Below are 12,103 nucleotides of genomic sequence, written 5' to 3'. Positions count from 1 at the left end.
GGCGGAACTTGGGCAGGGGCACTTTTGCCCTTCGGCGGAGCGATTCCGCTGGGGGAACTTCCCTCCCGGAGGGGGAAATCGAAGCCATCGTCATCACAACAACCCTCTCATCTTTGGAAGGCCAATCTTACATCAACATCTTCAATAGCACCATCTTATCTCAAAACCTTAGTTCACCTCTTGTGTTCAATCTTTGTACCGGAACCTCAGATTGGTACCTATGGGTGACTAGTAGTGTTGATTACATCTTGTAGTTGATGCTAAATGGTTTATTTGGTGGAATATTATATGTTCAGACCCATTATGCTATTTAATATCCCATTGATCTTAAGCATGAATATTATTTTTGAGTACTTGCCCTTGTTCTTGAGGCCACAGGAGAAGTCATGTTGCAAGTAATCATGTGAATTTGATATTCGTTCAATATTTTGATGATATGTATGTTGTGATTCCCTTAGTGGTGTTATGTTAACATCGACTACATGAAACTTCACCATCTTTGGGCCTAAGGGAATGCATTGTGGAGTAGTTATTAGTGTTGCAGAACGTAGTAATTCAAAAAATTTCCTACGAACACACAAGATCTATCTAGGAGATGCATAGCAACGAGAGGGGAGAGTGTGTCCATGTACCCTCATAGACCGAAAGCGGAAGCGTTATGTAACACGGTTGATGTAGTCGAACGTCTTCATGATCCAACCTATCCAAATACCGAACGTACGGCACCTTCGTGTTCAGCACACGTTCAGCACGATGACGTCCCTTGAGCTCTTGATCCAGTAGAGGGTCGAGGGATAGTTTCGTCAGCACAGCGATGTGGCTACAGTGTTGGTGATGTGATCCGCGCAGGGCTTCGCCTGAGCACTACGACAATATGACCGAGGTGGTAAACTGTGGAGGGGGGCACCGCACACGGCTAAAGAACAATTGATGTGTCTTTGGGGGGGGCCCTGGCCACGTATATAAAGGAGGGGGAGGAGAAGGCCGGCGGCCAAGGAGGGCGCACCAAGGGGGGAGTCCAACTAGGATTCCCAATCCTAGTTGGATTTCCTTTCCTGTTCCAAGAGGGGGAAGGAGGGAAGGAAAGGGAGAGGGAAAGGAAAGAGGGTGCCGCGCCCCCTCCCCATAGTCCAATTCGGATTGCCCTGGGGGGGGGGCGCCACCATGTGGGCTGCCCTCTCCTACTCCCTTATGGCCCATTAGGGCCCATAACTTCCCCGGGGGGTTCCGGTAACCCCTCGGTTCCCCGATAAATATCTGAAACATCCCGAAATCTTTCCGGTGTCCAAATACCTTCATCCAATATATCAATCTTTACCTCTCGACCATTTCGAGACTCCTCGTCATGTCCGTGATCTCATCCGGCACTCCGAACAAACTTCAGTCACCAAAACACATAACTCATAATACAAATCGTCATCGAACGTTAAGCGTGCGGACCCTACGGGTTCGAGAACTATGTAGACATGACCGAGACACATCTCCGGTCAATAACCAATAGCGGAACCTGGATGCTCATATTGGCTCCTACATATTCTATGAAGATCTTTATGGATCAAACCGCATAACAACATACGTTATTCCCTTTGTCATCGGTATGTTACTTGCCCGAGATTCGATCGTCGGTATCATCATACCTAGTTCAATCTCGTTACCGGCAAGTCCCTTTACTCGTTCTGTGCATCATCCCGTAACTAACTCATTAGTCAAATTGCTTGCAAGGCTTATAGTGATGTGCATTACCGAGAGGGCCAAGAGATACCTCTCCGATACACGGAGTGACAAATCCTAATCTCGATCTATGCCAACTCAACAAACACCTTTGGAGACACCTCTAGAGCATCTTTATAATCACCCAGTTACGTTGTGACGTTTGATAGCACACAAGGTGTTCCTCCGGTATTCGGGAGTTGCATAATCTCATAGTTAGAGGAATATGTATAAGTCATGAAGAAAGCAATAGCAATAAAACTAGACGATCACAATGCTAAGCTAACGGATGGGTCTTGTCCATCACATCATTCTCTAATGACGTGATCCCGTTCATCAAATGACAACACATATCTATGGTCAGGAAACTTAACCATCTTTTATTAACGAGCTAGTCAAGTAGAGGCATACTAGGGACACTGTGTTTGTCTATGTATTCACACATGTACTAAGTTTCCGGTTAATAAAATTCTAGCATGAATAATGAACATTTATCATGATATAAGGAAATATAAATAACAACTTTATTATTGCCTCTAGGGCATATTTATTTCAATTAGATGATGGGTTGCTAGAGTGACAGAAGCTTAAACCCTAGTTTATGCGCTATTTCGTAAGGGGTTGATTTGGATCCCTATGTTTAATGCTATGGTTAGATTGTTATCTTAATTCTTCTTTCATAGTTTCAGATGCTTGCGAGTTGGTTAATCATAAGTGGGAGGGTTGTTCAAGTAAGAACAACACCCAAGCACCGGTCCACCCACGTATCAAATTATCAAAGTAGCAAAAGCGAATCAAACCAACATGATGAAAGTGACTACATGAAATTCCCGTATGTCCTCAAGAACGCTTTGCTTATTATAAGAGACCATTCCAACTTGTCCTTGGCTACAAAAGGGATCGGGATATCTTGCTGCACTTTATTTACCGTTACCGTTACTTTCTTGTTACAAATTATTTTACTATCAAACTACTTGTTACCCACAGTTTCAGTGCTTGTAGAAATTACCTTGCTGGAAACCGCTTGTCATTTTCTTCTGCTCCTCGTTGGGTTCGACACTCTTATCGAAAGGGCTAAGATTAATCTCCTAGACTTGTGGGTCATCATCCAGCATGGGCGGCAGTGCCAAGTTAGGCGTTCGTTCTCGAAAGACAGAAGACGATGACACAACATCACACATTTAATGCACATACCTACCTATATGCATTGGGTAGGTTCCTTAGCAGCTAAGCCATTGTGGTACCCCTTGAGCTATAAAAGGAGGACCAGACTATAAGAAGCAAGGTTGGACATTTGGTAGCACTGTAGGGGAACGCGACAGAAAACAAAAAAATTCCGTACTACGAGCACACCCAGAATCACTATGGAGACTGCATACAAGGTTTAATCCGATCATTACCGACTCGTAGCGCATCGGAAGTAGAGTCGATGTGGATCGTCGGTGTAGATCCCCGTAGCTAGGATTTACAACCTCCAAACCGTGAGGATGTACTCCCTCGTCGGACAGCCCTTTGGGAGGCAGTCGGACGGTCCCTCGGACAATGTCACAAACAGCCCTTCGGGAGGACCCTCAAAACTCGAACGGTAACTCGGATAGCCCTTCGAGAGGACCCTCGAACAACCCCTCGGGCAAAAGATCGAACCTATGACCTATCGAGGGGGTTGCACACATGCGGTGTCAGCTATCCGGCAGGGCTTCACCGTCCAGAACTAGTTCCCACCGGAACCCAGACAGCCTTTCGGCTCTATGAAACTATTTCGCGGGGAGGGAGAGAGATGGCCAGATCATTGCATGGCATTTGTATATGAGAAAAGGTGTGAGTTTTGGCAGCCCCTCCACACCTATTTATAGGCCAAGCCCATGGGGCAGAGGACACTTGGAAATACCAAAATGCCCTCAAAGGTGGCTTCCCAAAGAAGCTAACCATAAAGTGCTTTTTCACTATCCGTGAAAACATTTTTCCGCGATCGTTAAATCTGAAAATATTTTTGTAGGTCCAGAATATTTCCAGTACCCACTAAAACAATTCTGGCCGTGTTCTGACATATTTTCAGATCAATGATTTTCATCAGCAAAAAGCAAACAAGAATGTGTTTTCACTATTCATGAAGACAATTTTTCACGTCCGTTAAATCCAAGAATATTTCTGTAGGTCTTAGAATAATTCTAGTACCCACTAAAATAACTCTGGATGCATTCCAAAACATTTCCAGATCAATGATTTTCATCGGTAAAAAGCAACCAAAGCGGTTCCGGCAGCTCCGGAACATTTCTGGCATTTTCCCGGAAAAATCCCAGAAGTTCCATGAACAATTCTCGCACCCTCCAAGAATTTTCAAGTGTGTGCCGAAACCAATTTGACTTAATGGTATACTCTGAATCAACTTTTCAGTTTTACCGAAACACTTCCCGTGTTCTCTCTCCGGAACTCTTCAGTTGTCTCCAAAACTTTTCTGGTGACTTTCTCTCAGACTCCCTATCTAGTATTCAGCAAATAGATGACCCTTAAGCGTGTGACCCTATAGGTTTGGTGAAGTATAGACATGACTGGAACGCTTTCCAATCAATGATCAACATTAGAGCCGTGGACACCCATATTGACCCCTATACCCACACGAATAATTATTCGAGTGAACCTCTAGTTGCCGGGTGCTATCCTGTTGCTTCATGTTATATTACAAACACCCGTGGTGTGATGTATTGGCATCCTCGTGGATCAACAACTTGTCCACTATGCCAGTTACCTCGTTACCGGTTTTGTTCTCTTTTCTCTTTTCTCATTTCCGTGTTCCAGCATCCCTATAGTCAAATCACATTGTGTCCGGCCATATGATGATGGATACCATAACACCAAGAGGGCCTGAGAATATCTCTCCATCGTCGGAGGAGCAAATCCCAATCGCGAGCTATCTCATTGTAACGCCCCGAGACCGATGTGCCAGGTGTCTTCCTATTATTCGCTGTTGTTGCCATGTCATTTGCTTGCGTGTTGCATCTTATCATGCCGTCATGTGCATTGCATAATCATGTTTTAAAACTTGCATTCGTCCGGGTTCTCCGAGTTCTTTCCGTTGCCCGTTCTGAGCCTAGACACATTTGCACGCGCCCGCGGCATGTCCGAAATAGTATTTTATAAGTGGCCGGAAAATGTTCTCGGAATGGGTTGAAAGTTCGCATGTGGTGTTGTTATCTTGTAGGTAGGCCGCCTGCCAAGTTTCATCGCATTCGGAGTTTGTTTGATAGCCCAACAGATAACTATAGCGACATTATAGTCGGTCTAACGTCGGACGTTTTCGGTCTCCGGAAACAGATGCCAGGCCCTCCCTCTCTCTTCTCCCCCTCGCAGTCTCGCCACAGCCCACCTAGTCCATCCTCCTTCCCCTCTTCGCTTCCGGAGTTGTCCGATGCGATCGCACGGTCCGAAACCCTCTCTGCACAGTGCATCGAACCCCTCACGTGCACGTCCAAAATTGTCCCGGACCTGCCCGAACAGTCGTCACCGTTGTGTCCGGATCATCCCCAAACGTCTACAAAACATCACCGTTTTCTCTTTTGAACTTCTTAGTCTATTTTTCTCGACCGTTAGATTTTATTTGGAGGGACGGATTAGCCCCTAAACTCTCCCTCTTTCCTTATTTATAATCCCTAGTCTAAATCTGGACAAAACCCTAAAACCTAGGGCACTTGTCCCATCCATCCCCTCACCCGCTGCTGCCACTTTTCTCACCATCCACATCGGGATCTTGCCCGATCCACCAACTAGCGCACAGCCAATCATCTCCCTCCTCGCCTTCGGCCAACCACCAACCAAGGCCACGCCCGATCCCCCCAGCGCCGCGACGACGACCGAGCCATCCCCGGCGAAGCCCCTTCTTCTCCTCCATCTCTCTGCGCCTCCTCACGCGCGCTGTGACCACCCCCCAAGACCAGCATCGCCGCCTCTGCCTCGTCGAGCAGCACCATCCACCAGGCCGCCGCATCGCCAGGAGGTCGCTGCATCGCCACGGACGCGGAGCACCACCTCGCAACTCCGCCGCCGTGCTCTCCCGCCTCCTCCCTGACCAGTACAACCACGACATGAGCTCCATCCCTGAACGCCTTCGTGCCTCCGTCCTGAACTCCTCCTGCGCCCGCACATGTTGCCATGGCTGCCCGGGACCCTCTTCTGCCAAGATTCAGCTCCGTCCTCCATGCCCGACGAAGCCTGCACCGCCGCACGCCTGCATCCGCGACGAAGACGACGTCGATGGCTCCTGCTTCCCCTGCCGTGTCGCCCGCCGGATCCGCCGTCTGCCCGCTCCCTCGTCGGAGTGCCTTGCGAGCGCCTCGACCTCTCCTGGGACGCCGATCCGCGCCTCCCTCCGTCCCCTGCATCGCCTCGTCGCCGGAGTAGAAGCTCCGTTCGCCAAGCGCCACGCCCCTGCTTCGTTTCGCTGCGGGAGGAGCTGCGTCGCCCCTCTGCTGCTGCTTCCTTGGATGAGCTCCCTCGCCTGGGCATGTTGGTCCCTGCCGCTGACCTCTTCTTCCTCTGCAACGAGCAGAGCGCAGCCGCTCGCCCCGTTGACCATGCCTGCTCATCCGCGCCCCCTGGGCCGCCTCCAGCAACAATCGCCAAGGCCCAGGCGCTTCCTCCCCAGCCAGCCTCCTTCACCAACGGGCCGAAGCCCATGGTGAGTAGTCGCCCAGATCCTATGCACTGTTGGGCCGACTTTTGTTGCGACCCATACTTGTTTTTTTCAGTTATGCGAATTTGCCTATTTTTCCAGTAAACCTGTTTTACAGTTTAGTCCCTCTAGATCATGCATTTAATAACTCATCAACGGTGCATCATATTAAAATGATTTATATATGAAACTTGCTTAGAATTTCATCTAGTTTAATAATATGCAACTTTCATCCATGTTAAAAATGCTTAAACTGTTGTTTGCATTAATTTACTCCTATGCCATGCTAAAATGATTTAATTCATAACTAAATAACCGTAGCTCCAAATTTAATAAACTTTATATGTAAATGGGGTAGAATTTTGCCTAGTTTAACATGGTGGCCTTACTTTGCATGTTTAACAACTCTAAAATAATGTTTAGGGCAGAACAGTACCAAATCTATATTATGCACATGAGGAGTTTCCGGACTTGTGGTTTGTTGTTCCGGCCTCATTTAAACTTGCCTAGTTAGGTAGTTTAATTATGCTTCACCCTCTTGCCATGCTAAGAACATTTAATATTGTTGGGTACATAAACGAGAGAGAACTAAATAAGTCACGTGGTGTTTCGTCAATATGCAACGGAGTTGCATGTTGAGCTCCACTTAATTTGTAGGATTGTTTGTGCATTTTGCCATGCCATGCTTCATTACACCGGACATGCATCATAATTGTTTGTGCATCATGCCATGTCTATGTGTTGGTTGTTTACTATGTTGTTTGCTTCTTTCCGGGTTGCCTTTCTCGTGAGCTTCGGTTCCGTTCCGGAGTTGTGAGGATCCGTTCGACTACGTCTGTTTGTCTTCTTCTTGGACTCGTTCTTCTTATTTGCGGGATCTCAGGCAAGATGACCATACCCTCGAAATCACTTCTATCTTTGCTTGCTAGTTGCTCGCTCTTTTGCTATGCCTATGCTGTGATACCTACCACTTGCTTGTCATGCCTCGCATATTGTTGAACCAAGCCTCTAACCCACCTTGCCCTAGCAAACTGTTGTTTGGCTATGTTACCACTTTGCTCAGCCCCTCTTATAGCGTTGTTAGTTGCAGGTGAAGATTGAAGTTTGTTCCTTGTTGGAACATGGAGATGTTGTTCCTTGTGGGAACATGTTTACTTGTTGGGATATCATAATATATATTATTTAATTAATGCATCTATATACTTGGTAAAGGGTGGAAGGCTCGGCCTTATGCCTGGTGTTTTGTTCCACTCTTGCCGCCCTAGTTTTCGTCATATCGGTGTTATGTTCCCGGATTTTGCGTTCCTTACGCGGTTGGGCTATAATGGGAACCCCTTGACAGTTCGCCTTGAATAAAACTCTTCCAGCAATGCCCAACATTGGTTTTACCATTCGCCACCTAGCCTTTTCTTTCCCTTGGGTTCTGCAGACTTAAGGGTCATCATTATTTTAACCCCCCGGGCCAGTGCTCCTCTGAGTGTTGGTCCAACCTGTCAGCCGCCGGTGGCCACCAGGGGCAACTCTGGGCTGGCCTACCGGAAGTTTGGACAATCTGAGTGTGCCCTGAGAACGAGATATGTGCAGCTCCTATCGGGATTTGTCGGCACATTCGGGCGGTGTTGCTGGACTTGTTTTGTCTTTGTCGAAGTGTCTTGTAGAACCGGGATACCGAGTCTGATCGGAATGTCTCGGGAGAAGGTTTATCCTTCATTGACCGTGAGAGCTTGTGATGGGCTAAGTTGGGACACCCCTGCAGGGATTTGAACTTTCGAAAGTCGTGCCCGCGGTTATGGGTAGATGGGAATTTGTTAATGTCCGGTTGTAGAAAACCTGAAGTTGACCTTAATTAGAATACATCAACCGCGTGTGTAACCATGATGGTCTCTTTCCGGCGGTGTCCGGGAAGTGAACATGGTGTTGGAGTTATGCTTGACGTAGGTTGTTCTAGGATCACTTCTTGATCATAGTTTCACGATCGTGCTTTGCCTTCTCTTCTCGCTCTCTTTTGCGTATGTTAGCCACCATATATGCTAGTCGCTTGCTGCAGCTCCACCTCATACCTTTTACCCTTCCTATAAGCTTAAATAGTCTTGATCGCGAGGGTGTGAGATTGCTGAGTCCCCGTGACTCACAGATACTTCCAAAACCAGCTTGCAGGTGCCGTTGAACCGTGCAGATGACACAACCAAGCTCAAGGAGGATCTCGATGAAGATCTTGTCCTTTTGTGTTGTTTCGTTCTAGTTGATCAGTAGTGGAGCCCAGTTGGGGTCGATCGGGGATCTGTGTAGCATTTGGGGTAGTCTTCTTTTTATTTTGGTTCCGTAGTCGGACCTTTGATTGTATCTGGATGATGTAATGCTTTATTCATGTAATTGTGTGAAGTGGCGATTGTAAGCCAACTATGTATCTCTTTCCCTTATGTATTACATGGGATGTGTGAAGATTACCTCACTTGCGACATTGCTATCAATGCGGTGATGCCTCTAAGTCGTGCTTCGACATGTGGGAGATATAGCCGCATCGAGGGCGTTACAAGTTGGTATCAGAGCCTTCCCCGACCTTAGGAGCCCCCACCGCTTGATCTAATTAGCGGACGAGTTGAGTCTAGAAAAATGTTTTGATTCAGTTAGGAATTATATATCGGAGAGTTCATGAATTCTTTTTACTCCCCGGTCCCCTCATCGCGCTGGTAAGGCATCCCGACGTAGAGTTTTGACTCTTCTCTTCTCAAATTTCACTAAATTTTTTTTAGGATCACGCGGGTATCTTGGAATCGTTCTGATGGATTTGTGACAAGAACATTGTTCTTGGTGCCTCCTGTCATTTAGGGGTTGTGGCAGTGTCCCGGGGAGTTGAGCTCTGAGGTGTTGTCGTTACAATTTTATCGTTGCAGTTCTGGAATACCTGAGATTAGTTTCGCCGACATCGAAAATCTCTTTTATGCAGTTGTTGGTGAGATAACCTCGACGCCACCCAGTTGTGGGCGGGAGTTCGGGAGTATTGCCATAACTCGTATAACGGATGCTTTTCGAAGGTTGAGGTAGATGATTTCCGAAGGTTTCTTGGTTATGTGTTGAAGGATGGATACAACTGGATGTAGGATTTGTTAGTTTTCGGTGAGATATTATGCTTCCCCTATATCCCCAACACCTGATTGCATAATCGGAAAATTTCGGGAGTTTGTAAGTGGGAATTCAAGTAGCTCTTAGGATATCTTTCCGACAGATGTATGATATGAAATTGGGGTTCGACGTCTAGTGGTCCGCCTATTCACGGTTGGTTTTACAGTGGTCTCGTTGTGTCTTAAAGAGTCCTTGGCTATGCCGACTCGGGGACGCTTCGTATGTCATGTGCACTGCCTTGTACATGATGGTGCTGTACGATCAAGCCCATGTAGGCCCCACCACGAAAACTTCGGACGAAATCTCTATCATATGTTTGTTCCGGCTTATTCCGCAAGCCAATCCTTTGTTTTTGTTTTGAGTTGTGGTATTCGAGTTGCTTCGAAGTCAAATGTTGATTCCATACCTTTTCCAAGTGGTGTTCTCATACTCCGATGTGAATACCAATCCTTCTTGATCATCAAGATTGTTTTTGTCAATCCCTTTTAACCGGCGTGTTTCTCTTCAAGCGGATCCGTTCATTTTCAATATCCGCAAGATTCAATCTCAGCTTTCTCAACGGTGTTCGTTTCATCCATCCCAAGTTGCCTTTGTTTTTTCCCACCCTCCCACCCTTTTTCTTCGAGGACCCAGATTTCCTTTCCAACTATCCATTTTATCGATGGAGGTCTCTTCATTCTTTTCCTTCACATTCCTACACGGTGGTTCTTTTGAAGATGCTCTACTCATTCGTCATTCTTCATTCTTTTTCTTCTCCGGTGGAACCAACTCAAGCTTTCGTGTTGATCATATCCTTTTTCCTCGTTCCGGTGCACCTCATAATAATTCACTTCTCGCTGTTTAATTGTTCCGGAGTGCTCAAGATATCTCAGGAGATTCGTTTCCATTCTCAATCCGTTCAAGCTTTTGTGAGGATGTTATCTCATTCAAGCCATTTAATTCAACCGGTGCATTATCTATTTTAAATCGTTCAAAGGTGTTTCTTTTGAATGGGCCTTAACCCACAGGTCTTTTCCCAGGATCTTACCTAACTCTTCTTATTTTCCCTGGAGCTATCCTCAAATTCTTTTAAAGTTTGACGTAAGAATGAATTGTCATCAGTCAAATGTTTTTCTCCAAGATCTTTCAAATTCTTTTCATCGTTGGCTCAACCTTTTCCATTCTTCATTCCGGAGTGCCTCAACAATTCTTGGTAGTGTTTCTCGTCGTAATTCTCAGATTATGAAGACCGAAGAAGAATTTTCTCTCAATCTTGCTCCATTCTCTTCAAGATTCGTGGTTCTAGTTCAAGGCCATCCTCTCATAATTGTTTTCGATTGTCAGAATTCTTTTCACCCATCCGGAGTAATTCAGAGTATTTTCAGTTGGATTCTCCGGAGCCATCATCTCATGATTATTCATTCCCAGCTTTCAGTTATCGTTCTCCTAATCTTACCGGTGCATCGATCAACTATCCTCTAATCAGTTCTTGATCTCTTCGTTCTCATGTATCTAAATCCTCTCAAGCATCTTCATTCATTTGCTAAATTCTTCGCGGTGTCTACCTTATATTTTCTTTGTTCATTTTTAATTCTTACGGTGGTTCGCTCAAGATTCTTCTTCCTTCATTTATCATATCAATTTATTCGTTGTTTCAATTCTTATGGTGGTTCGTTGAAGACTTTCTCAAGTTTGCGCTATATCTATCTTAATCTTTCTACGAGGATAAGTAGTATGTCAAATCCGTTGATTATCATCAATTTAATTTGGTGAAGGATACGCATAACATACATCTTATTCTTGTTTCATCCAAGTGATCAATTCCTTCCTTCGGAGCTTGTTCATAACGAATAAATTCTTGATTTCATTTGTTCATCTTTCTTTCCCGGAGTCCCAAGCTCTCGCAATTATGTTATCACGGAGATCTATCTAAATCTTTACAAGGTTCCACCTTGTGTTTTCAACTACCCTTTCTTTCCGTTTTGGATCATTCTTTTATTACCGGAGTTCTTCATGAAGGTTCTACTTGATGGATTCATCAAGGATTTAATTCCTTCTCGAAGTGTTCATCGACAGTCTTTGCTAAGAAGCTCAAGTTTTCTTCTTCTTGCTATCCGGAGTGCAAATCTTTCTACCGTATCATTGGAGGTGGTATTATGTCATTCTTGATAATTTGAGCTCATGTTTCATGATTCACATATTGTTAAGAATGAGGTATTTTAAATCCATCAACCTATTCGTTGGAATTATCTTGGGTTATATTTCACCTAAAGCCTTCCCTAAGGATTGTTGCTATTATGGTGCTCATAAATGACCCAAGTTCTTCATTTATCCTCCCGGTGAAATAGTTTCTCGTCGCCTTTGTCATACCAATCCAATTTTTTTTCTGTGAGTGGCAGCTTGTCACCTCATAATTTGAGACGTATTCCATAAGACCATATCAAGCTTATCTTTTTGTTGTTGATAATCCAACAACTCCGTTCTAGCCTTGGTTGTAAGCGTGCACTGCCAAGATCTTGGTTTCTACTTCGTTCATTCCATTCCATTCTTCATTTTGTTCCGGAGGCTTTGTGATGTTGCTCTCTTCAACCCATCTTTTTGTTTTGTCAGGATCGTGGTCTTTTC

At 45.5% G+C, this 12,103-nt stretch overlaps 1 pseudogene; it reads left to right on the top strand.

The window, feature by feature from the left end:
- Nucleotides 1–5,856: 5,856 nt before the first annotated feature.
- Nucleotides 5,857–6,386, top strand: LOC147970918 (uncharacterized; annotated as a pseudogene).
- Nucleotides 6,387–12,103: the final 5,717 nt, after the last annotated feature.

The sequence above is a fragment of the Triticum urartu genome, chromosome 5A, assembly GCF_056163025.1.
Source record: "Triticum urartu cultivar PI428250 chromosome 5A, HENAU_Tu73, whole genome shotgun sequence".
Classification (NCBI taxonomy): domain Eukaryota; kingdom Viridiplantae; phylum Streptophyta; class Magnoliopsida; order Poales; family Poaceae; genus Triticum; species Triticum urartu.
Note: the sequence above shows the minus strand (reverse complement) of the source record. Positions and strands in the feature narration are given on the sequence as shown.